Here is a 26,714-nt window from a genome sequence, read left to right on the forward strand (position 1 = left end):
CAAAGACTTTGGAAGTAGCGTGTGAGGCAAGGATAAGACACCTCCCCGGCCATATTGAAAAATAGATTATCCACTGAATTAAAACTAGGTCAAAGCTGTGGAGCTTCCAAAACATTCGACCAGAAGCTTTAGCCACTGCTTGCAGCCTCTACTCAGTGATCAACATCTGAACACTGCTAAAGGCAGTGTGGTGAGAAAAGGATTCAATTTTAGATGAATTTAAGAGTTAAGGGTTGTGCAGGTGCCCCAGCATAGTCCCACCTCTTTCATTGGACGCAATTCCTCAAATCTACCACTATTCAGACCAGTTAACGAGTTATGGAGAAGGCAGGGTTCACAAGCACAAATTAAGAACAATTCAGAAAGCTTCTTAGACCAGCTTTCCAGATTATTGCCAATCCAACAGCCTAGCAGTTGATGGGATCACTTGCAAAATATTGCGTCAAAGAAAGAAATAGCAGAAGATTATTTTGGATCCAACAAGAATGCCATGAAGAAGTGCAGTGCTATGATCATCAATAGAACTGATTTCTGAAAAGTGTTATTTGGCACACACCATTTCAGAAAAAAAAATATCTGTTGCAGCCAATGAGAGCGGATATGCTTTAGTGGTGGATCTGGATTGTTAGTTTTACAGCCAAGCCTTATGTCGTAAAGATGGTGGACGCAGCTTTACAATAACTTACTGATGCGAGGAATAACGGAACAGTGTTTACTGAAACACATGCTTGGTCTGCTCCAAAGTCAATGTTGAACCAGGAGCAAGGGGTAGGGTGCATTTATGACAAGATAGAGCCTACGCCAAGTGACCTCTAAGAGAGGTGCAAAACTGGAAAACTCTAACATTCTTGCCTTAGGTCATTATTAAATATTTATCTCACAAGAGCATCTCACAGTGCGCGCGGAGGACCTTTTTACGACATGTTTGCTCTTCTTTTAACATTATCAAAAGGCCTAGGGTAACGCCAGGCCTAAGATGTATTAAAATAGCCACGCACTTACTGATTACTTCTCTGAGGCCTAGCAGGGATTGCGAATTTCATAGTTTAAAGTTATGGTGTGTTACGATTATTCATATAGTGCACGTCTGTAAATTGTGTGGCTTCTTAACCCTGGAGGGCTGTCTGGAATGTGCATTCATACATGTACCTGGGATATCCGTGTGTATGCAATCATGAGTTGCTCTCGAAGGTGTCAAGAATCAGTCTTGCGGTGGTAAGGTAGCTCGGATTATGGATGCGCCTGAACACACAGGACACACACTATTTGCTCAAATATGCAAGTGATCGTACACAACATGCTTCTTTGAGCCCAGTTGAAGATGCGCTGCAGCTCAGACCAACCAAGAAGTCCTATTTTTAATATGGGTCCTTGGGCCATAGTATGATGCCATGATTTGTGCTGCCCCGATGCAGACGGGGTCTGTATATTTCTTTTCATTGTTTACTGCACATATACCGACTGGAAATTATCCAAGTTAGTGTATGGGCTGCTATCAGCATAACTCGGAAACACAAACAGCAGAGCTTTTTAATGGGCAGTTTCTGTTAGGTACAGAGTATGTGCATTTCTCAGTGCTGCTGCAATACTTTTAATGGGAGCGTAATGGCACTTCTCAGTAGCCAACAGGTACTCTGGGATAGCGAGTACCTGCACTTTTACACTTCAAGTTACAACACTGACAAAGAGGCAATTACTGCCCTCTGAGTTAGTATATGTGCTACTGACAGCAGAGCATAGATACAGAGTCTCAACGTATGTACTGAAGATGGGGAAAAGAAATAAAGACCCCCTTCTGTGTCAGAGCAGTGCAGAGAACAGGTTAAAAATGCAGCCAATGTTATGTGATTTCCTCCTCCTTTGCCCAAGGGTGAGGCGCGCTCTGAATGTGTGAAGTGCTATTAGAGGGGAGATGTTCATAGCAAGACCTTTGCCCCTATCTTGGTTATATTAAAGTGTGATGTTGGCACTATTAGTGGGTTCTGTTTTACTGGTGGTGTTGGAATGCAGGACTGATGTTTAAAGACTATCAAAGCAATATGTATGGTTTTACCAGGTGACAGAAAGTTTGCTTTACTTTATTGTGTGATTTGCTAAAAAAACCTTTGCAACAGTATACAAAGACAGAGGTTCATTGTAAGTGCTTAACTTTAACAATAAAGTTAAAAACATCATTATGTCCATACGTACTGACTTTGACGGTGAAGTTTAGAACATCATTAAGAACTAAACTCTAAAAGTTCATTAAGTTTTGGCTTAAACAGTTGGGAATTAAAAAATACTTAAAGATGAATCATTAGGAGATATGAAGCCTCTGTTGCCTGGTGCACAGACCATGATATTTTGTAGATTATATTCGATTAGAGAAGAGAGTTTAACAACTTCCTAAATTAAAAGTGACAGTGGATGGCCTTAGGCACCGTTTTCAGAGCATGAGAATGTGGGCGTTGGTGCAACTGTGATGTGGGATTGGAGGACTCAAATGCGATAAAGCATTAATGTTTAGCAAGCTCATACACTACATTTATTACACCTAGGTTATACATTACTTTGGAGTAAGATTTACCCTGTTAAGTGAATATTGCATGTGCACACGCCAATGAGCAACCTTACTTGAGTAAATCGTAAATGTTCCTTTTTGAACCTAGTGACCCTAGGAACAGGGCCCAAGTAGCTGCAGTCAGTGCTTTTATTGGGCTTGTGAATACCTGCTCTTCATTTTGAATGGGACAGTAGCAGCACTTGCCGCCACTTGTGCAATACATCTAATAGGAGATTACCAGAAAAGCTGGGTCTGGAGGTTTTGTGGAATCATGCGTCCCCTGTAGGGGCCTGTGATTGGCCTAATTGTCACAGGTTCAAATCCCTGCCTGTTCACTCAGCCTTTTATCCTCCTGAAGTCGATAAAATGAGTACCCTTGAGTTGGGTAACAAACATCTGTTACTCAGTGTCAAGGTGCCCTTCTGGGCGAACGTGCTTTACAAATACACGTTCTGTTCTCAGCAGCGCACAGGTACTCTGGGGTAGTGAGTACCTGCACCTCTGGATTTCCATTGAAACCATCGGTCCCAGCTTTACAAATGGTAATGTAAAAAACAAACAGTAGGCGTTTTTAAAACGGGTAAATAAAGGGGGAGGGGTTGTTGCTTGGGCTGAGGGAAGTCTTTTGAAGAATGATTATTGGTTTCTAGTAAATGCCTAAAAGTGGATTGGCCGACCTCGGACATTAAAATACAGGTGTCGAGCAAACAGCAGAGGGTATGGGGCGTTATAAATGTAAATGCCCGATTTGTTCACTGTAACGTGCTATACTAGAGCCTTGCTGTCAATGCGACAGTGACGAAGACATATAATCGCCGGTCTTTACTTTGCAGTTGTTGGTGGTGACAGACTAGTATATCTACAAACTATGTTTATTCATGTATTTGTTTTTGCCTTGGTTCTCTTGTAAAACGCTCCAGGGTCAAGTTCGCGCTATATAAAAGCTGTTCAAATTAAATAAATGTTTTTTATTTATGACTCGTTTCGGGAACAATAAATAGTTGTGCAAAAAATGAATACAGGTCTCGATCTTCCATTAAAACGTGCTGCGCGGTGACGTTTTTTGTTAAACAGCGTGCAAGGGAGAAAACGTTCTGGACCCCAAAGTGCTAGAATGGTTTTCATTCAGCATGGGTATGGACATTAAAGAGACCAGGCGTGATTTACAACTGGCATGTAAAGAATGGCAAATCACTTCAACCATCAGTTTTCACTGAAACTTTCAATGCAAAACTGGAAAACGTTGCACCCTGGACCGAGAATGAGAAAGTCTTTGAAAAGGGACCTGGCTCTTCCATTGATGCAAATGGTGTCTTAAGACATTCTAATGCGTCTTTACATGGAAACACATTGCAGTTCCACCTATCCGTCCCAGTCGGAAGCAGTGCTGCCCCTGTGAAGCAGGAATGTCTATAGGGCTTGCATCACCCCCCAGAGGATGGGTCGTTGAATGCCTTGCTATTTATGGCAGGGAAGTGTGATTGGCATTAAAAACGGAGGGGGAGAGGGAGGGTGGAGGTGAAAATAGTGTGGTGGTCAAAGATCAACGCCTGAAGAGCAACCTTTTCTACAGGTGAGTTCGCAGTGACTGGTATTTTTGGGAGGTTCTGTGTGCATAAAGGCGAGTGGGGTTTCGGAGTGACCAAAATAAACAAATCACAATGCATTCAGATCTTGTTCGTGCAATATAAAACTGAAAAAAATGTGCTATGGGGAGGGAACTTGTTTCCAGTCCTGGGCTTTTCACTTGCATATGATCAAACATGTTCGTTCAATTAAAGCAAAGCAAGCCTACTACACCCAGAATGCACTGGGCTATCCAGGGTCGACCCATGTCTGGATACGCCCTGGGGCAGAAATACAATTGGCGCCCTCCCTGCTGGTGAATACAATGAGACAGTGGGAGCCCCTTTTGTGTTGAGAGGTCAACCCCTGGCTGATTGAATCAGAGCAGTGAGTGACCTTTAAACACCACTCTGCAGCCACTCATCTAAATTATGCACAGATTCGGATCTCACGCTGGGGCCAAATTGTTTGCTGGGAGGGGGGGTTAGTAGTGTGCGCCATAAGGGGTGAGAGTTGATAGGAGTGCAAATAAGCAGGCTGATGGGGTGTTAGATAAAGCGCCTGCAGCACTGGAGCCAAGTGACAGGGACTCTGCTGTGTGCATGAACTTAATGCAGACAGCTCCTTACGCCCCTCGTAAAAGTGGCGCCCTGGGTCCAGCACGCCCATGCCAACAGCCAGGCCTGGGGCTATCAAAAAAATCCTGGGACTGGAGCTTTGGAGCATGTGGCAACCCTCCGAAACGAAGAGACCATAAAGGGGGCCCCGTTCACACGGCTGTAGCTTCCTCGCGGCGCCTTTAAGATGACTCAGCGCCTCTCCTAACTGACCACGTTACATAGCCTGCGGTCTTCTAGTGACCGGCAACAAGGATGCGTTTGTGACACCGACAGCTGCACAAAGGGAACTTGGGCCAAAGCCAGACATTGCCGGCGCTATCTCAGTTTACGGAATAGTTCAGGCGCTTTGTTATTTCAGGGGTGGCTTGGCTTAGTTATGGATGAGACTGGCACGCAGAATGCGTAACTTCGCGCGTATAACGTTGCGTGCAGTTACCGATGCGTGCAGCGTTAACCATGGAGGAGGCCAAGGTCTCGAGGGGGCGTGGCGCACGCGACACCGGCAGAACTGGATAGGGCATAAGTTATGTAAAACTTTACATGTATGAAATGGAGCCGGCATTACGAGGGATGCCGGCTTGGATTTCAGATGTGGGCGGTGGCAACATGCACACCATACCATGCTGCCCTTCTAGGGTATTGCAGACCCCTGCTCATAATCGGAGCTCGGAATGGGAGCGGCCAAGGGGGGAGGAGCCTCCTTCACTGTCTGTAGTTCAGAGGAGCAGCTGATGGCACGCGCACAGCCAGCTGCCGGACGACAGAAGAAGCGTGCGTCACGCGGGTCCCTCCATCACAATGGCCGCTCTGCTGAACACAATGCAGGGCGTGCGTGAGATTTCCAAGCTCATTCAAAGACACCGATACCTTTCTTTGGTCATGGACTTGGGGTTTACGAATTTCTGTACTTGATGGTTGAGGGCGGCGTAGTGCGCCACAAAATGGTGCCCCTCTAGACAAAATTTACGGAAATACTAAAATTTCACTCACATGGCAGCCTCGTAAATATTTAACAAAGCCAGGTTGACCAGGGGTGGCCCCCTGCATCGCGGAAGCTGCAGGGGTCTGCATTACACCCTTGATGAGGCCACGCCATCCTGAAGGGGCCGGACAGCTGCCGGCTGCTAGGGTTGTAATGAGAGCGACTATGATGACGTGATGACCCAAAGCCATGGTCATCTGGCAGGTGCACTTAGGAGTCAATGGCGTCAGTTATCAGGTTACTTTGTGGTACCAATGACATTTGTGCCACAACAGCTACAGCTTATTTGGAATGGTAGCAGACAGATGAAGGTGCTGGTCCGTGTGGCGATACGTCCTCCCCATCACCTCGCTGGCTTGAGCTTTGCAGGGCCAGGCAGGCAGTGTTGGGGGCTCCTACTGGTCTTTGCATGGCTTAGACCAGCGGCTATGCAGCCAGGAAGGAGTTACAAGACAATGACTCTCTACAAGTGATATCACTCACTTATGCCAGGCTACACAGTTATGGCCATAATCTATTAGATCAACAAGTGAAAAGCAGGATTCATTTTCTCTTGTTATGATATCACCTGGCAGATATACACACACACACACACACACACCCACACCCACGTGTTCTGCCCGACACTCATGTCAGCAAGAGCCTGGTTTGAGGGCATACTCCTATCTATCAATAAACATATGCCACATTATATGAATGCACATCTTTAAAAGTTAAATATCACACCACTGAAAAAACCTGCAGAATATAAAAAAAAAAAAATATATATATATATATAAATGGTTTCTAGCTCAACCTTATCAAACCTTACCAAAAACGTTGCACATGTTTTGTGGCACAGTGGCAGACCCTTTTCAAAGCTTAAATGGTCACCTTTCAGTTGCTGCATTTAGGTGCCTCCTAGTAACGAGGTGAAACCTTTGCCCATACAATGTTAACGTGTAAAAATGTCAAAATAGGGAAGTAATATTTCTACAAGATGTGTCACACTGCACTGCACAATTTGCCTTTTCTTGCTGCAAAATGTAATCAACTCTACTGCATAATCCCAGTGGCCGTTTGCTACATCAACATCTGTACGTCACAGCTGTATGCCTAGAGTAGCTGAAGAAAACAGAGCTATATACAAATAAACAACACAGCAGACATGCCAAATCGTTGGGCTTCAACGTGCTTACAACAGTACTGCACACCAAGACAAAGTACACACCACCTGACAACAGTAACCATTAAGAAGGAACTCTGAACATATACCCGACTCTGCTTGAATATGAAAATAACTGGATATGAAGGTTTCCTACAGAATATTCAACCTTCAACTACTCACTGCACAAAAGCATTTGCCGAGCAACTGGCACCTGTATAAACAGACTGACAGCAATCTGGTTTTACCCACCAAAAAATGTACAACTCATTAAACACACCCTACTGGCAGCACATTGGCACAAAGACGAATCAGATGCCGGGTTCCGGAAAAAAAAGTTGGGAAATCATACCCCAAACCATCGAAAGGTGATGCAATGCTATAGTAATGGCAGGTTGAGTGCCATACAATTGCTAATTAGCAATGACTACTATGTAACAGGAGATCCCCGAGAATTTCCTGGGACAGATATATCCCATCGACAGATATATCCCATCGACAGATATATCCCATCGACGTGACGGTGGATTAGGCATGGCCGATAGCGACTATTACTGGACTGAACAGCTGCCAGACAAAGGATTGGATCTTGGGGTCCAGAGAGAATCTGTTGATTTGTCTAGAATGGAACTCTGAGGGTTTTCCCGGATAGGCTTCTTATATGCTTTGCGGGTCCCCAACTCCATCCCTCAGCCATTAAAGGGGCACTCAGTTGAGAGGAAAAGATGTAGAGCTGGATCGGTTGGCAGGGCCGGCTGACATGCAAGATACCCTTGAGCAGGGTACATGGCTGACATGGGTGACGTCACTGAATGGTTCAGTTAGTGGTACCTCATCAGTACTTACAATTGGAAGATACTTGGGGACCCACAATCTACTCACAGATCTACTGGTCGCTAATAAATGCACTGGTCGGTTTGTGACTGAGGGCTCTATAAAGGAAGGAAGTTAGAAATTTGGCAGACAAGGAGTTGACAAAGGCCAAGATGGCCCCCCACAACTTGCAATTTAGACTTGCCTCCATCTAATTTATGCTGCACATACTATTATGCTCCCAGTCAACTATAGAAGATGGGGGCTGGGGTGGAGGATCACTCGCATGCTTGCCTGAGATGCGGGGAGGATGGGTTTGACTCAAGTTGTCTCGTGATTGGTCGGTATTGACAGTCAACAGAATGGTCCCTGGCACAGTCCTTGAATTCCCTGTGAAGCACAACCCGCAGATCAGCTTCTGGGTGTCATGAGGGATTGGAAGGGTACATGCCATACCCGTACCCTTGTGGGACTAACATGCCTCCTAGCTCCAAGGGGCATTGCATGCTACTGACACTGACACACACACACACCCTCCCTCCCAGAAGGCATGTGCGAACAAACACAGAAGGATGAAGGCGGGAGCACCATGGTCTTGATAGGGAATAATCCTATTGACATGCCTACTGCACTCTGTGCTTTCAGCACTATCCACCAATGGGTGTGTTAACCCGTATCTTATTACTGCTGTACTTTACTGCTTAAAAGTGTAGCCCCTTCTGCCTGTTCCTAAATTGAAAAAACAAAAATTGTTTATTAAAAACAATGACACAAAGATATCCATTGACTTTAACTTTCTTCTATTGCCAGTTCCTGGGGACTCTTCTAGTAGCGATCGATGTCAAGGCGACACATTCTCTACAGCACACTCTGGCTCCAAAGGAGGGAAACAATTCTTTCTTTCAGCAAATGTTATGACTGGATTAAGACTGTATCGGTCCATGCTCATATCTGTAGTACAAACATGATTCCCACAGCTGAGACCTCTCCTGGCGAAGCTTTGATTTTGAGTAATCTAGAGACGCTGTAAAGAGTTTCCTTTAAAAAAAAAAAATATTACAATAATTATTGAGCAGAAAAATTGTTCCCTTGGAGGTAATTGAATAGAGTGAGGCAGCGGTCCATAACACATGAAACGTTCTGTGCCTAGTCACTCCCGGATATACAGTACAAGTAGAAACAGCTGAGTGTAGTAGAGGTTAGCATGTAATGCGAGAGGACTGAAGCGCTGTCTCATTCTCACATCATATCAGTTCCCCACAAGACTCTTGGCGAACCTCTCGGTGGGAGAGTTCTCTTATCTAGCAGGGTGTGGCGAAATGAATGAAAATCACATTTATTTGCCCTAATAAACAGGGCACATTGTACACATAAGCAGTGTGCGTAGCGGAGCGCGCCTTTGGCGCGTGCTTATCGGCAGGACTCAGTCATTAAGATGCACACATTGGACACAGTAAAGTCACTGCTCCAAACTAGTCCCTTGTAGTGAAGCGGACGTGCAGCATACTGGGTCGGGTTATCAGACATTTTAACGGGAGAAGTGGAACTGCAAGTCATGCTGTAGTTTGGGATTTTGCTTGAAAAGACACTTCTGGGCCAAGGTGGCCCTAACGGCAGTGGGCAAGGTTATAGATGTGTATATTTGGGCATGCCCATTCAACTACTCCCACCTACCACAAGCTTGCTACACTGATAAAAACTGAATTGACACTTGTCACTGGTCATACCATCCGCCGGCTTTGAATTTTAGGCCACATACTTGGCATCGGTCTGCATATTCCTGGGTGCAACATACATGGTTGGCTTTAGGGGCCACACAATACACAGGGCCCCTTGGTAGCTGTGTAACTACTTTTCGAAACAGAATGATGGTATTCAGCCCCACCTTTCACAGCTGCTCCCTGTCTTTGATCCTGTGCACTGCTCTGCTGTCTTTTGGGAATATTTGCGTTTTGCAAACACCACACATGTACACACAGTAAAAGTGGCATACAGTAATGAGGACAGCAGTACCTGGTAAGCCTCAGCTCACCAGATCTGGTGTACTCCATTTTAGGGTTGAATTTATAAATAAGGGCAGAGGTCTAAAGATTTTTCAAGAGCCACCCACTGGCACTTACAAATGCCATGTTTGAAAAATAGCAAGGCTGTCTAAACTGGATTCCACCTCACACTTCTTTCTTCCAGCACGCCACACTGCCTCTCACTTCGCAGTTTCATTCCATCCATGCTTTCTCATTTATCACGGTTTTCCTATTTTTTCTCTTCCTCCTTTCTTCTTCTCCTTCCTGTCTCTCCTACTCTAGGTGAAGTCTGAGGATGAAAAACAAGTTTTGATCCTTATAAATGAGTGACAGTGTCCACCACCTGTTTAAAAAAAAAAGCTGCACAAACCCCTTCTTTTTAAGTAGTGGGTGCAACTCGCTCCTGCTTAAAGCCCTGCCGAATGCCTCACAGTGCACGAGACGGCGCTCCACATAATTATTAAATTAATTGTCCAGGACTTTCTATTGTCCTCACCCTGCATCTAAGGTCAGCCAACAAGTGGTAACTGAGTGTCCCAACTTCCAGGCTTACGATCAACTCTGCCAACACATTTGGCCATTATTTACTTTGGCATAAGTTAATCAGGTGAAAGGCAACCCGATTCTCTTATACACTCATTCCTACTGTTAAAATGCAGAAACAAATATACAGGATAGTTCTATACATGATCGACCCTTAGTTCTTTTTTGCATAATGAGTGAAACCTTAAAAAGACTCTTCTGTGTATAGTATATTTAAGAGCATCTGCCCAACTTTCTTCATACAACAGCCTGCTTGGCTTGAATACCTTATTTCGAGATCTGAGAATTTGATAATTTGAAGTTGCTAGGCTTTGCAGCCACCCGCAAACTGGGAAAAGGCATGAGCAACTGGTACAGAAAGCAGGGCACATAGTGTGCCTACTGCCAGATATTTCTGAAAACATGCACTTTAGCTGGGAAATTGGTCGATTTTTAAAAAGAATTATGAAGTTTAGGCGGTAATGAAATTTCCCAGGTGCCCTTAGCGCTGCAACAGAAATATTGTTTCACAGAACCTTGATGTTCCATATTTTGAGCCTCATACACGAAATACTGAAGAACCATGGCTTTGACTCCTAGAAGAAACACACATAGGCATGTCTAGAATAGAATAGAACCAGGGACTCAGGAAATATCAGGAAGCAAAGGAACAAATTATGTGGTAGAGCGTGCAGGAAAAGGCAAAAGATGTGACATTATAGGCCACATTCTGTGTGGTTATTAAGCATTATTTTGACATTTTAACAATGTTGCACTACTTGAGCCAAATTACCACCCAGTTTAATGCCCAATTACAGTAATTCACAGCTATAAAGTGCCCAATTAACTTTTGCAAAGTGTTTGGTGTGGTGTTGCATCCTGTGTGCAGCAATTTTAATAACTTGGGAACCAACTGAGTACCAGCCATTTTTTATTTTCTGCAAATTACGCTTCAGATAGTATGTGGCAACTGTGGTAAATTAATAACTATGCAGGATACCATTCTGTATATGAATGGCATGCAATTGGGAGTGTGAAAATACCACGGCAAAAAAATCAATAACGTGGCAAATAAAATAATGTGGCAATGAACGGGTATACTGTGGTAAAAGCGGACATGCAATGAAAAATAACATGGTGTGGAAAAGGGTGTTTGATAAGGAGTCAAAGAAAGCAATACCATGGCATAACAAGCATTGGCATAGCCAATAGGTCTCGCATTTGGGACCTTATAAGTGTTTAGTTATCCAGCACAATATCCTTGGTGCTACAACATCCACTGTTGCATGGCTGAACACTTATAAGGTCCCAACGGCGCGACCTATTGCATTGCAAATGCTTGTTGCATTTGGGGCCAAGATCAGATAATAGATTATTCAAATATGATTTGGAGCATGATGGCTCATCTTTGAGTAAAATATGGCATCATACATGTTTTCTTATTTTAAATCATGAATTCGCCAAGTCTGCTTTATCTCAGTATTGTGAATGGGGGGGGGGACATGGTTGAATAGTAATACTCTGTACTCAGGACCCTAATGAGGAAAAAGGGTTCAAATGAAGGGGATTGCCTAATCTTTATGTGTTTGTGTGGATTAACTAGGAATGAGTGAATGCACTGCACAGACGTTAGAAACGTGCACTGCACTACATTCACAGAGTCACCCACAGATGTCACTAGTGGTGCTTGCATTCAGAAATGTCTGATATGTGTGGCATTCAGCCATACCCTATGGCGCAAAGGCCTACCAGCGTTGTATAGTGTAAGATTTGTACTTAATCTACATCGTCTAGTAGTCAAATTTCTATGTGAACACAAACACACAGGGGGGAACTCAGTAGGATGTGTGTCTCCTCTTAAATCCCACATTTTCCGTGCAGGAAGGCGTATCAGGCGATTTACTGCTTGTCCGTTTGCCTGCCTCTGGTTTCACCTGTAGTAAGAATGTGGGCCAAAGTCATGGCCTCCTTTAGCTGATCTGGCTTTTACTTTGCCAAAACCTAGCGGTGTTTGAGGTGTTCCGCTCCAGATATGCCCACTTTGCATGAATTACAAGGGAACTGGCACCTCACAATAAAAGGCGGATTTTGAGCTGCAAGAGGGTCAACGAATGGTACACTAAAAAACGGAAAGTTGATTTTCACCAGAGGCGCAACTAGAGTCAAATTTCGGGGTTGGGGGCTGGGTGTAGCTAAGAAAAAAATTGGGGCTAATTCTTCCAGCAATTGGCAGAGTAGAGGGGCAGGGGCTCTGGAAGCGGCGAAAGAACAACAAAGCCTCATTAACATGCAAATGGTCTTTTAAAGACCTCTGAAATACTCGGGTGGGGCTGTGTGCGTGCTCAGGAAGCGTCTCAGCCTGGGCTGCCACACACGAGGGGGGGGGGCTAAAGCCCTTTGAGTCCTATGGGTGTTGCATGCCGGATTGCCACCATAATTTGCACCTTTTAGTGTTGCGTCTGTTTTCAAACTGTCGGTTCATCATGTCTTATGAGTTACGTAAACTCAAAATATCGAGTATTTCCTGAACCCAAGTCTTAGTTTAGTATTAACATACATGCAAAGTTGTACAGCAAGAAAAACAACCAGCAAAATCAGTTCTTGTTTAGAGCTAACAATGTCCCTGAGAGCAGGGTGGTTTATTTTCAAAAGGAGGCGGGTGCATCAGAGCCAGTCAACAGATCAGGGCCCTAAACAGAAGCACAGGGACAGTCAGGTGTGGGCTGTGCACAGTGAAACACTGATGAGGGTTGAGACAAGGGTCCGCCTGGAAGCTGCGGGTAACTAAAGTCCGACTGATAGCAAGACATGACGCATGCCTTGATGCAGGGTGAGCTTCTGTCGTTAGTCACGAGTGTGCACCCTGCGCACAAACTGCTGGTTAAACACCACAAACTGTGTGCAACAGCTGCCCGTGAAACATATCAGAGTTAGAACTTTTTTGCCATATTGCCCCCTCAGCAGAAGACCAGTGATGTCATCTGAGCTGCCCCTGCAGATATATAGTCTTGGCGCGAGAGTAGGAAGTGCCCGTCCAGATGTACACCTGTGTCCACGTGACACAGAGGCTGCTAAAAACGTCCAACAGTACAATTTGGTATTCTTTTTAAAACAAGACAAGCAATGGCCACGTGGCTGTGAACGTGACACGGCCGCGAAAGTGAAAGTAATGGGCATGCGAAGGAAGAGATAAAAAAGGCAGATGGCGGCTGCACGTGTGCACGCAAGCTTGAGGCCAGGAAAAGCTTGTGGGTAGCACTTTAAAAACCCCCTTACTAAAAGTCGAGCAAGCAGCGCATGCACTACTCTAAGCTCGACCTAAAAACGGTGTTGCCATGGCAGAGATAACACAGCTTGCCAAATATTGGATTTAATGTGGAAAAAAAAATTATATGGTATGGTGATATCTAGTACACAGTGGGAAAAGTGGTTTGTACTAAAGCAAAGAGTAGCATTCCATGATGATACAGTGGAGTGAGTTTGTGAAGGGTGCTGTATCACTGCAATAACTGCCCTGCTGTTATGTAAAAACAGTGCACTGCCATGAGGGTTGAGAAGGGGTTTACTGCAACTTGGGATACAATGTTGCAAATGATAGGCACGCTGTGTTAAAGGATGAATTACTGAGGAAAAGAACTGACTATTATGAGAAAAGATGCATTTGTATAGCATAATATGCCACAGAACTCACATACTGTGGGGCCCAGGACAGACTACTCTGGCAATGAAACAAAGGAAATAATAATGTGGCAAAGAATTGGATTCTGTGTAAAGGATGGTAAACGTTAGTAGGAATGGGGTAAATGTGCAAACAAGGTTGTGGAACAACGCGGCAAAGAATGAAACAACGCGGCAAAGAATTAGACCTGTACTGGAATGTTAAATAGTGATAAATAAAATGAGTGCCCTGCAAAGGCTGGAATACTGTGGCAAATGATTCATGTTCTGTGAGAAAGAACAGTAGCAGCAGGAATCTGGGCAAAGAGGAGACGGGGTGGGGGGACAGGGTGGAAAACAAAAAATTAAAATAACTTACCTGCATCCATGCTCCGATTATACTCAGACACTCCAATATGGCTCTGTGCACTGCAGGCACAATCTCTTAGAATTATCTGCAGTCAATCCTGACACTGCCTGAAAGAAGCATCAGGATTGGCCTGTGCGCTGTGGATTTGCACTCCTAGGTAGACTGGGAGCCTCTGTCTGCTCTCTCCAACCAAGCAAGGCAGCTGTGGTTGGAGAGAGCTTCAGTGCGCATGGCGGTTTGGCCGTCCTGAGACAGCCGGCCAAACAGTCATGCGCGCTGATTACAGTGCAAAACACTCCTCCACCATTCTGTCATCTCTGGCCCTACCCCTCAAGCCTCGGCTCCGACAACAAAAACAATAATAAACAAGTGTTTATTATTTATTTTTAATGTTTTGGGGCTGTTGGTGGATGTGGATGTTCCTCCACCACAGCGGAGGAGTCGCCGCTGAAAAAGGATGGTACAGATTGGCAAAGACTAAGGGCTTAATTTAGAACTGCAGGTAGGGTACTCAGTCGAAAACGTGATAGAGTATACTTCTTCAAACAGCCATATGGGCCGTCAGAGGAAGGGCATTACTCAATCCACCCCATGTAGGGTAGACTGTAATTACTTACTTTTCCCCCTGGTGCTACATGGCAGGAAAAAACATGATTATTCTACACAGGAAGTAATTTAATAATGACCCCAACACCCTGGGAAAAAACTGAATATCTCGAAATTTGGCAGGTTAGATGTCATTCAGGGCCAGAGAGTTAAGTACTCCAGGGCCCTGACAGGCATTCATCTATCTGCCAAACTCCAAATCTGGCCCTAGGTCTCCTGTGGAACAGAATGAGAATAAGTGGCAATAAATGGGTCATTTGTGGCAACAAAGACTAATATCATAATGGGGTGGACTCTGGTAGTGGAAGGTATACAGAAATAAAGGATGGAACACAGCGGCAGAGTTAACTATGTTCATGATATTGTGGAAAATGTACTATACTCCTTAGTAAATCCATTATCTTATCTATATATATATATAAAAACTAATGTATGTCTGTCTGTTTGTCCTTTATGCATTACTACACCATTCATCCGATCGCCATGAAACTTTGGGAAGTTGTTGAGTACACTCCCGCGAAGGCTTCTGGCATAATTGTTATTTAAATATCGCCCCCCCAGGGCCCTCATAATCTTTCGAATACCGATAAACGTTTACAGTTTCCGGTGTGACTCGCTTTTGCAATGACCATCAACAAAGCACAAGGACAATCGCTGCAAATGTGTGGACTGGATTTGGAGAATCCGTGCTTCTCACATGGACAACTGTATGTGGCCAGCTCACACGTCGGAAAACCTTCTGATTTATTTGTGTACGCACTAGACGGAAAAACAAACAAGCATTTGCAATACAATAGGTCTCGCATTATGAAAGTTTGAGCTATTGGTCTTGTAAATGACAATTTTTTTATTTATGTGTTGATTTTGAAAATAGCTAAATTAATAGCTTTGTCATTTTCAATGCCAATAGTTATAACTTTCGCACATGTGACGACTATAGCATTTGTAATGCAACATGTTTTGTATTTACGTGACTTAGATGTATTGATATTACAAATAGCAACGGCTTTTAATTTTTTAAAATAATGAATACTTAAATAAAAGTGATTGTAATTTATATTGGCAATAGCTTAAACTTTTGTAAATAACGTTTGTGAAGATTATGTTCAGTGTATTTTATTGTGATGAAAATCCAAGAACAGAAGTGAAATAACATCTTTTTGTGACATTTGTAATAAAGCTTGAAACATTGAGAGAACATAATTGAACCAGTTGTTGTTGAATGGTTGCACAGATTGATGCTGTGATGTCGCGGAGTGATGCTGTGGTGGTGCTGAGTGATGCTGGGATTGCGCTGAGTGGTGCTGTGGTGGTGCTGTGGTGTGCTGAGTGATGCTGTGGTGGTGCTGAGTGATGCTGTGGTGGTGCTGAGTGATGCTGTGGTGCTGCTGAGTGATGCTGTGGTGGTGCTGCTGAGTTCTCTCTGCAACTGCACTCTGCACTCTGAATCTGCACTCTGAATCTGCACTCTGAATCTGCAATCTGAATCTGTACTCTGAATCTGCACTCTGCACTCTGAATCTGCACTCTCAATGTGCACTCTCAATGTGCACTCTGCACTCTGAATCTGCACTCTGCACTCACAATCTACACTCTGCACTCGCACTCTGCACTCTGAATCTGCACTCTGAATCTGCACTCTGAATCTGCACTCTGAATCTGCACTCTGAATCTGCACTCTGAATCTGCACTCTGCACTCACAATCTGCACTCACAATCTGCACTCTGCACTCACAATCTGCACTCACAATCTGCTCTCTGCGCTCACAATCTGCACTCTGCGCTCACAATCTGCACTCTGCACTCTGCACTCTGAATCTGCACTCTGAATCTGCACTCTGAATCTGCACTCTGCACTCACAATCTACACTCTGCACTCACAATCTACACTCTGCACTCGCACTCTGCACTCTGAATCTGCACTCTGAATCTGCACTCTGAATCTGCACTCTGAATCTGCACTCTGAATCTGCACTCTGAATCTGCACTCTGAATCTGCACTCTGAATCTGCACTCTGCACTCACAATCTGCACTCACAATCTGCACTCTGCACTCACAATCTGCTCTCTGCGCTCACAATCTGCACTCTGCACTCTGAATCTGCACTCTGCACTCTGAATCTGCACTCTGAATCTGCACTCTGAACCTGCACTCTGAACCTGCACTCTGAATCTGCACTCTGCACTCTGAATCTGCACTCTGAATCTGCACTCTGAATCTGCACTCTGAATCTGCACTCTGAATCTGCACTCTGAATCTGCACTCTGCACTCACAATCTGCACTCACAATCTGCACTCACAATCTGCACTCTGCACTCACAATCTGCACTCACAATCTGCTCTCTGCGCTCACAATCTGCACTCTGCGCTCACAATCTGCACTCTGCACTCTGAATCTGCACTCTGAATCTGCACTCTGAATCTGCACTCTGAACCTGCACTCTGAACCTGCACTCTGAATCTGCACTCTGCACTCTGAATCTGCACTCTGAATCTGCACTCTGAACCTGCACTCTGAACCTGCACTCTGAACCTGCACTCTGAACCTGCACTCAGCACTCTGAATCTGCACTCTGAATCTGCACTCTGAATCTGCACTCTGAACCTGCACTCTGAACCTGCACTCTGAACCTGCACTCTGAACCTGCACTCTGAACCTGCACTCTGAACCTGCACTCTGAACCTGCACTCTGAACCTGCACTCTGAACCTGCACTCTGAACCTGCACTCTGAACCTGCACTCTGAACCTGCACTCTGAACCTGCACTCTGAACCTGCACTCTGAACCTGCACTCTGAACCTGCACTCTGAATCTGCACTCTGAATCTGCACTCTGAATCTGCACTCTGAATCTGCACTCTGCACTCACAATCTGCACTCTGAATCTGCACTCTGCACTCTGAATCTGCACTCTGCACTCTGAATCTGCACTCTGCACTCTGAATCTGCACTCTGAATCTGCACTCTGAATCTGCACTCTGAATCTGCACTCTGAATCTGCACTCTGCACTCTGAATCTGCACTCTGAACCTGCACTCTGAACCTGCACTCTGAACCTGCACTCTGAACCTGCACTCTGAACCTGCACTCTGAACCTGCACTCTGAATCTGCACTCTGAATCTGCACTCTGAATCTGCACTCTGAACCTGCACTCTGAACCTGCACTCTGAACCTGCACTCTGAACCTGCACTCTGAACCTGCACTCTGAACCTGCACTCTGAACCTGCACTCTGAACCTGCACTCTGAATCTGCACTCTGAATCTGCACTCTGAATCTGCACTCTGAATCTGCACTCTGAATCTGCACTCTGCACTCACAATCTGCACTCTGCACTCTGAATCTGCACTCTGCACTCTGAATCTGCACTCTGAATCTGCACTCTGAATCTGCACTCTGAATCTGCACTCTGAATCTGCACTCTGCACTCTGAATCTGCACTCTGAATCTGCACTCTGAATCTGCACTCTGAATCTCCACTCAGAATCTCCACTCAGAATCTCCACTCAGAATCTCCACTCTGAATCTGCACTCTAAATCTGCACTCTGCACTCTAAATCTGCACTCTGAATCTGCACTCTAAATCTGCACTCTGCACTCTAAATCTGCACTCTGAATCTGCACTCTGAATCTGCACTCTGCACTCACAATCTGCACTCTGAATCTGCACTCTGAATCTGCACTCTGCACTCACAATCTGCACTCTAAATCTGCACTCTGCACTCTGAATCTGCACTCTGAATCTGCACTCTGCACTCACAATCTGCACTCTAAATCTGCACTCTGAATCTGCACTCACAATCTGCACTCTGCACTCACAATCTGCACTCTGCACTCACAATCTGCACTCTAAATCTGCACGCTGCACTCTGAATCTGCACTCTGAATCTGCACTCACAATCTGCACTCTGCACTCACAATCTGCACTCTGCACTCACAATCTGCACTCACAATCTGCACTCTGAATCTGCACTCTGAATCTGCACTCTGAATCTGCACTCTGAATCTGCACTCTGAATCTGCACTCTCAATCTGCACTCTGAATCTGCACTCTCAATCTGCACTCTCAATCTGCACTATCAATCTGCACTCTCAATCTGCACTCTCAATCTGCACTCTCAATCTGCACTCTCAATCTGCACTCTCAATCTGCACTCTCAATCTGCACTCTCAATCTGCACTCTCAATCTGCACTCTCAATCTGCACTCACAATCTGCACTCACAATCTGCACTCACAATCTGCACACTGCACTCTGAATCTGCACTCTGCACTCTACATATGGTATGTTATGCTTACATACGTTCCATATATTATCCATCTATATGCCACATTTAGTTAAGAATATATGTTCTGTTTAGTTACATTACTTTGTTTGTATACCCTTTTATGCTGCTCTAAAGTTATTTCAATGGGTGAAATGCGGAGCCTGGGTAGCAGGAAGGAGAAGATAAGAGAGTGCATCGAGTGCGGACTTGTGAGCAAGCGCCTTAAGCCATCAGGATGCTACTTCAAGGCACATAGACAGGGTCGTAATACCCAATGATACTCGTAAAGGTAGCTACAAAAAATGGCGTTAGGTTGTGCACACACCCTGCAAAGATGCGTGTAGCGCCTGAAGTCACAAGTTGAACCTGTTTTTGTTCGCTACAATAGACGATAGTTATCAGTGAGGTTTGTTCCACCATGAAACGAAAGTTGGCTGCCGAGAGTAACAAGGCAGTGCTGGGAGGGGGGCTGCGCACCAACGGAAGTGCTCTGGTTGCACGGCCTGCGGCCGTGTGAAGTGTTATCAGTGAGGTTTGTTCCACCATGAAACGAAAGTTGGCTGCCGAGAGTAACAAGGCAGTGCTGGGAGGGGGGCTGCGCACCAACTGAAGTGCTCTGGTTGCACGGCCTGCGGCCGTGTGAAGTGATAAGCCTTTGAAGTATGTCACGGCGCCTGAGGGGAGAGCAGAGAGAAGAGAAGGCTCGTGCGGGCAGAAAGGACGGCCGTGGGAGGTGGGAGGAGAATTCGGCATGGCTGGGGAGGGGGAGGAGAAATTAAAGTAAATCTGTGTTTGCGGGGAGAGAGAGGGGAGGTGCTGTTGTGGGAGGAGTGCTGCTACGGCCTGGGGGAAGCTGGCTGGGGAGGGGGAGGAGAAATGAATGTAAGGCTGTGGGGAACAGAGTTTATGGCCCAAAAGCGCGTGCCTGTGGCCACGTGAACTTCAAGAAAACCGCAAGGAACGAAGCCCTTGGTTTGACGAGGATTTCGAGCACTTGAATTCTCGCTCCTCAATGCGCTTGCGCGCATTGTAGGTCACGAGACCTAAAAATATAGTGTATCCACAAGCACTCGAATCAATATATAGAATGAAAACGACACTTTGAAATTGAATGTTATCATAACAAGTTTCCTTGAATTTCCTTTCTTCTGAGATCGCAGCAACGCGCAACAGGTAAGCTAGTTTATTATAAAATGCAACTTGTTTTACTTCTTTAGGCCTCTGCCTAACATATATATCATATGGGGAAATGCAGAGCTAACCAGAACTGCCGGCGTACATACCACACATCTATAGGTGTGCTTTTAACTCTCACATTCCATTCGATCACAATGTCAAGCACACTATCCTTAATAACGCGATAACTGCACTTTGGGACTCATCCTGCACAACATACAACTACTTCCCTCAAAGGCTCAAAACAAGGAACGCACCCTCCCAGCCACATTCCCACGTGGTGTAGCTTACCATCCGTGCCAGTAAGGGCTTCAGCACTCCGCGGAAGGCTAGTAAGTGCTACAGAAATGTTACAGTACAATAGCACTTTTTAATGTAAGCTGCACAAAAACACGACTTGGACGACTAAGGCATGTTGGCCATTTTTTAGTTTTTACACCTTCATCAGGGATGAATGCTCTAGATACACATCAGTCGAAGTATAGGGACAATGTGGCTCCATGGGTCACAATACAAGCACTCACAACTTTTAAGGCGTGAACAGGCCAGGGACATGAACACTGTGGGGTTAGCAATGCCTGGGGCCTCTCTGCCCCAGATATGAAAAACCATGTTATCTCTAAGATCCTGCTTGTCCCAGTGCTCTTTCTGCCAGGGGTTGGCCACTGCAGTGTGGCAACGAGGCCTTAGATAACCTTACATTTAACTCTGGTCCTTTTATCTCCCCGTTTTAAGATGTGCCTCAAAGAAAGACAACGTCATTCCAGACAATGTATTTCACAAAAACAGAACAGTGCTTAGAAGCATTAGGGAGCCAAGTGAAGCATTTGGCTTTTGTGATGTTCAGTAACACAGCATCTCCTCGTTTTTAATCCGATGTGTGCTTGTACTGACCACATTTTGATATAATTAAAATTAGAAGCAAAAATTGAAACTCACTCAATATGTAAAAGATAATAATATATATTACGATATGAACTAATGGTCTTCTATTCGACATGACAGCCAAGGGGCAGTTAATGAGATAGACATCTGAATGATGTACCTTCTGCAGGTGTCTGTAGTCAGTTAGCTGAGCCTTACAACCTTCTCCTGACTACACCACCAGTCCAATTTAATTCTAATGAGTGCTATTTGCAACACTGACAAAACCGGGATGTGCAAGTACTTTAAGCACAACACAAAGAAGAGGTAATTTGCATTCCTTGACCTTAAACACTCCTGTGGCTCTGAGGTAATATTGACACTGAGGATTTTCGCAGACAGAGCTCTGGGCAAGTTGAACCTGTCGGCCTTCGGTTATCTACATCTGTGACTGCAATATTCTTTACAACTGCAACAAAGAGATTATTCCATCCTGCCACCATATGAACCTTTGAGCACAGGACAAACCAAGTAAGCGACCTTCGGGTTAATCAGACCGCAACCATGAAGTTATCCCATTTTGAAATCCTGATGTTATTTAGTTTTATCGCCATGGAGCCTATACCAACTTGTCACAGTGAAGTTATTTGCACCTGCATGAAAACCTGCAACTTTCTAATAATTCAAATCGCACGCCTGAGCTCCCCCACGCTCCCCCCTCCACCCACACCACCAAAATTCCCTAGGTGTTCGCCTCACTCAAAGTCTAGGACTTTTACCTACAAATCATTGCAATCAAGCGCGTTAGTCTCATTCATTTAACGGGAGCTCAACAAGACTACATCACCCGGAACTCTTTCCACACGAAAGCAGATGTCCGTGATGAGAAATAAATATTTTAGCACAGAGATTTAAGAATCACAAACGTGTGGAGGAATTCAAATAACGATCTTTAGGTATTGTAGATTTACTAAAAGATTTCACGATTGTTTTTTGCTACCAGTGTCGTTTGTTTGCCTACACATTTTCATATTTAAATTTTTTGTGAACTTAGCTGGAAATGTTCATACGTCAACTTTCCTACTAAGCACGAGGAAGCGACAACTTGCAAAAAACGGGTTGGCTGTGGAACGTCTCGACGACTGTTGGATAATGTCTGATGGAGACACAAATAAAATAGATATTTACAGTTTTCTATATTAAAATAGGTTTCCCTTTTTTTAAAAGAGTATACTCCCTCAGGCTTGATTTACAAAATGAATAGTATTCTCGCAACTGGCCCCAATAGCTAGATGGAAGAACTGTTTAACCGGCTTCTGCTGTCCTGGATGAATGAAAGTGAGCTACAAACCCCGGACTGGATTCACACAGCAAGCTCTACTTGCATCATCCAGATTCGACGAAGGCTGGATCCGGTGCCCTGCCTCCCTGGGAACTCACAGCTCAACCGGCAAAGGCAAGACACTGCTTCGTTTAGCAGGCCTTAAGACCGAGCCGTGCGAGTACCGCTCACTCACACTCGGATTGCAGTTTTTGTCTTACCTTACAACTGCGAGGGCAGGGAAATCTTCGAGAGAGCGCGTGCGTCCGTCCAAAGCTCGCGCCGCCGGCATCCGGTGCTGAAACACGCTCTCTGAACTCCGCCGCGCGTGGTTAAGTACGGCCGTGACAGGTACTGTAGTTTATAGAGGAGGGGGCGTGGCCCGGCTAGGAAAATTACGCACATAAGCATGACTCAGCAGCAAACGTGTTACCAAGCCGACGAATGAGCTGGGGGACGGATTACTCTGACATAATGCACACACTGAATGAGAAGGCAATCTGAGAGCTGCCAGCCTGTATTAAGAAAAAAACTACAAACAGTGGAACAAAAGCTCAAACTTTCACTGGGTTGGCAGAAATGGTGTCCTCAGACTCTCCCCTTAAAAACAATGCCCTGGATTAGTTGTTGGATCGGCCGTGCCCTGATGCATAAAGTTTTCCACCAGGGCAAGAATGAAATTAAAATCATTTTCTGTACCTGAGTAATGAAGTTTGGAGCAAAACTGCATGCATTTATTTTTTTGTATTGGGAAAAAAAGCTTCGTGGCAGTACAGCACACTGAAGGTATCATAATTATATCCTACGGAGGGAGGGTCTCTCGAGTGTGTACGGATAAATATGAGGTAACTGAATAAATAAACAGTGACGCTGGCTGAGGCAAAATAAACACGGGAAGCAATTAGCAGAAACTCATAAAGGCGATGAGAAGCACGGTATGGTGGGGGAATAACGAGCAGAGCGAATAAGTAACCATCAGCGGTCGTTTCATGGGAGCAAGTGAGGGCTACAACTGGTAACGAAATTAATAAAATAAGTACCAACCAAGAAAACAAAATATGCGCGAGTGCAAACAAGAAACAAGCATTGGCATAGCCAATAGGTCTCGCATTTAGGCCCTTATAAGTGTTTAGCCATGCAACAGTTGGTATTGTTGCTAGGCTGACCAACTGGCATGGGTACAAATTCAGGACGGTCAGTGTAAAAATTCAGGACAAAGGGTCAAAATTCAGGAAAAAAATTCAGGACAGAAGGTCCATATTCCGGACAAAAATTTGGGACAAAACATAAAAACATAAGTTTTAGTGACATATCAGGGGAGGTCACACAATAATATATAAGTAAGTAAATAGATAACCAACATAAATACAAGTCAAAATAAGTTCATATAAAGTTAAGACAATCGTGCACTCCACAGTTTTTCATTTTGTGCGCAGCTTTGCAAAGCGACATCAGGCCCTTTCCGCAATCAAGATTTATTTGTATATTAAAATCTGACTTTTAAATGTACAGTGAAAACGCTGTTAGTTATTTTATTTTTATTTTCTCCAGCATGGCGCCAAGACAAAAGCAAAGTGATTTGCCCTAGTCGGATGTAGGAGAAGGATCACCACATGCTGTCACTGCAATTGGGCCCATTGTCATTCTGTAAGTGCTAATCAGCTGCAGTCTTAGAATGACAATGGGCCAGTCCAAGGGGCTGCTGCAGACAGCCTCTTCAGTTACTTTAAAAGATAAGTGCGAGAGGCCCCGAGTGAAATCTTAAAGTAATGGGGCCTCTCACAGGAAAACAGCATTCCTCTCTGAAATTTCCTATTTCGATTTTAGTATGATGTCTGTAAGGCGTCCGTAATTTTGGGACACCAAATTACGGACGCCTTACAGACATCATATTAAAATGACGGACGGTCCGTGAAATTTACGGACGGTTGGTCACCCTAATTGTTGCACTAAGGATATTCTGCTGCATAATTAAATACTTACAGGGTCCAAAAAGTGAGACCTATTGGCTGTGCCAATGCTTGTTTGTTTTATGTTGCTGTTTTGTTTAAGTTGCCCGATCTATAATAGCTGGACATGTTTTTTTGTTAACAGTTCTTTGGATCAAATGAACTTGCTTTCATTGCTCTGAATTTTGTTTCCATTCTGGTTGTAGGAAGCAGTGATTCCCGAGGGTGTCAGGGCTGCCTAGCTGTGCGCATGCACCAAACTTTGCAAATGAGAAAAAGCCTAGTGCAGGCACAATTTACAAGTGAGGAGTGAGTGACCCCCAGGCAGCATGACTCACTCACACAGGAGTTCATGCACTGCACCTGCATACTCAGCATGGTTTAAGGAAACTCGACCCACTTCCTCCCAGGCATCAAACACATATTTACCAAGCAACTCTGAGAAGAGCCTGCCTGCTGCAATGGCGGCTGGTGGTGTGTGTGCCTGGTGGAAGCGTGCACTGATGGCTGGTGGTGTGTGTGCCCGGTGAAAGCGTGCGCTGACGGCTGGTGGTGTGTGTGCCCTGTGAAAGCGTGCACTGACGTCTGGTGGTGTGTGTGCCTGGTGGAAGCGTGCACTGACGGCTGATGGTGTGTGTGCCTGGTGGAAGCGTGCACTGATGGCTGGTGGTGTGTATGTCTGGTGGAAGCGTGCACTGACGGCTGGTGGTGTGTGTGCCTGGTGGAAACATGCACTGACGGCTAGTGGTGTGTGTGCCTGGTGGAAGCGTGCACTGACGGCTGGTGGTGTGTGTGCCCGGTGGAAGCATGCACTGACGGCTGGTGGTGTGTGTGCCTGGTGAAAGCGTGCACTGACGACTGATGGTGTGTGTGCCTGGTGGAAGCAGGAGCATTCACAGTGATAGAAGACACAAATGAAACTGACAAAGAGGAAGAGGGGGAGAAGGGAAGGGGTGTGTGAGCAGAGGAGCATGATTCATAGCTAGAAGACACAAATGAAGCTGACCAGGAGGAAGGGGGAAAAGCGAGGGGGTAGTGCAAGCAGAGGAGCCTGATTACAGCAATAAAAACACAGATGGCAGCTGTGCACGTACACAAGCTCGTGAACGCAAACTGTAGGCCAGCAAAACCCTCTGGTGGCACTTTTAAAAGCCACTTACTAAATGTCTCGAAGAAACAGCGCATGCGCTGTCTCTGGCGAGACCTAAAAAAGCATAATTCAACAGACACAATGACTGGGGCGGTTAGGCACAGATAACGCAAAGGCAGCATCTTCCAATGCCCCTTAGAGGTGCAAAAAGAAATCTGATTGGAGTAGGGGGACGCCATCTGGAAATTTTTACACAGAGAGTTGGCGGTTAGCAGGAACTGTTCCAGCCATCATTAATGATAGATGTGAGGATGTCAAGCGACGTTTAGAGGGGAAAGAGTTCCAGATTGGAGGTACCCACCGCCCCCACCCCACCTGAGGAAAAAAATGTCAAAGTATGTTGTTGAACCAGGTAGTTTTGAAGACAGGCGGATCGGTTTCTAAAAGGTCGAGGCCGGCCAGATAAGACCAGCTGGTGTGGCGCAGCGGCCAGGGTGCCTCACTGTGGACCAAGGGGTTCACGGTTTGATCCCTGGGGCCAGCGGCAGGTTAGCCCAGCACCATTTGACTTTGGGCAATAGCTGGCTTGATTTTCTCAAGGGCCCCCAGCGCTGGAGTTAGCTGTGCCTCTACAAATGATGGGATTTTATTTCAGGTAGCTGGGATGATCAAAGTATAGTATTGTTTAAACCAAGCAGGTGGTTTCGAGTATGTGCAGAGATATCAAGAAAGACGAATTGTCTTAACAATGTCTTGTCCCAGCTGAATGAAGGGCTGCGAGGCTTCAAGAGGAGCTGTGTATTAGGGTGTACTTTCCCTGTTTCCGCCTGGTGCACCTTAGAACATAGAATGTGCTGCCCCCCAGGGCCTGTAATATGGCACCGGCGCAGAGGCAAAGGGATTCCCTCATTTGCAGGAACGCCCCTTACATATAGTACTGACGCATATGTGTGCCAGCGCTATTGGTATTATGAAGGGGTTGCGGCCCCTTCTGTAATACCGTTAGTGCTGGCGCACATAAGGCACCAGTGCTATCTATAGGGGTGTTCCCTCATTTGCATACCAAAGTACCCCACGGGCACACAAAGCTGGCACTAATGCCTGTTGTGCCTCTGGGGCACTTTATGTAATAGGGCCCCTAGTGTCTTGGTTAGACATCTGCTATAGGTCAGGAGAAACCCACAGCTTGAGCAGCGGTGC

The 26,714-nt window shown here is 45.3% G+C and overlaps 1 protein-coding gene across 1 annotated transcript in view; it reads right to left on the minus strand.

The window, feature by feature from the left end:
- OSGIN1 (oxidative stress induced growth inhibitor 1) overlaps positions 1–22,960 on the minus strand; it is a 45,235-nt gene extending 22,275 nt beyond the window's left edge. The window contains exon 1 of the mRNA XM_078670795.1: positions 22,697–22,960. The gene's annotated coding sequence lies outside the window, so the exon portion shown is untranslated. The remainder of the gene's footprint in view (positions 1–22,696) is intronic.
- Between the last annotated feature and the right edge of the window lie 3,754 nt (positions 22,961–26,714).

The sequence above is a fragment of the Lissotriton helveticus genome, chromosome 12, assembly GCF_964261635.1.
Source record: "Lissotriton helveticus chromosome 12, aLisHel1.1, whole genome shotgun sequence".
NCBI lineage: Eukaryota > Metazoa > Chordata > Amphibia > Caudata > Salamandridae > Lissotriton > Lissotriton helveticus.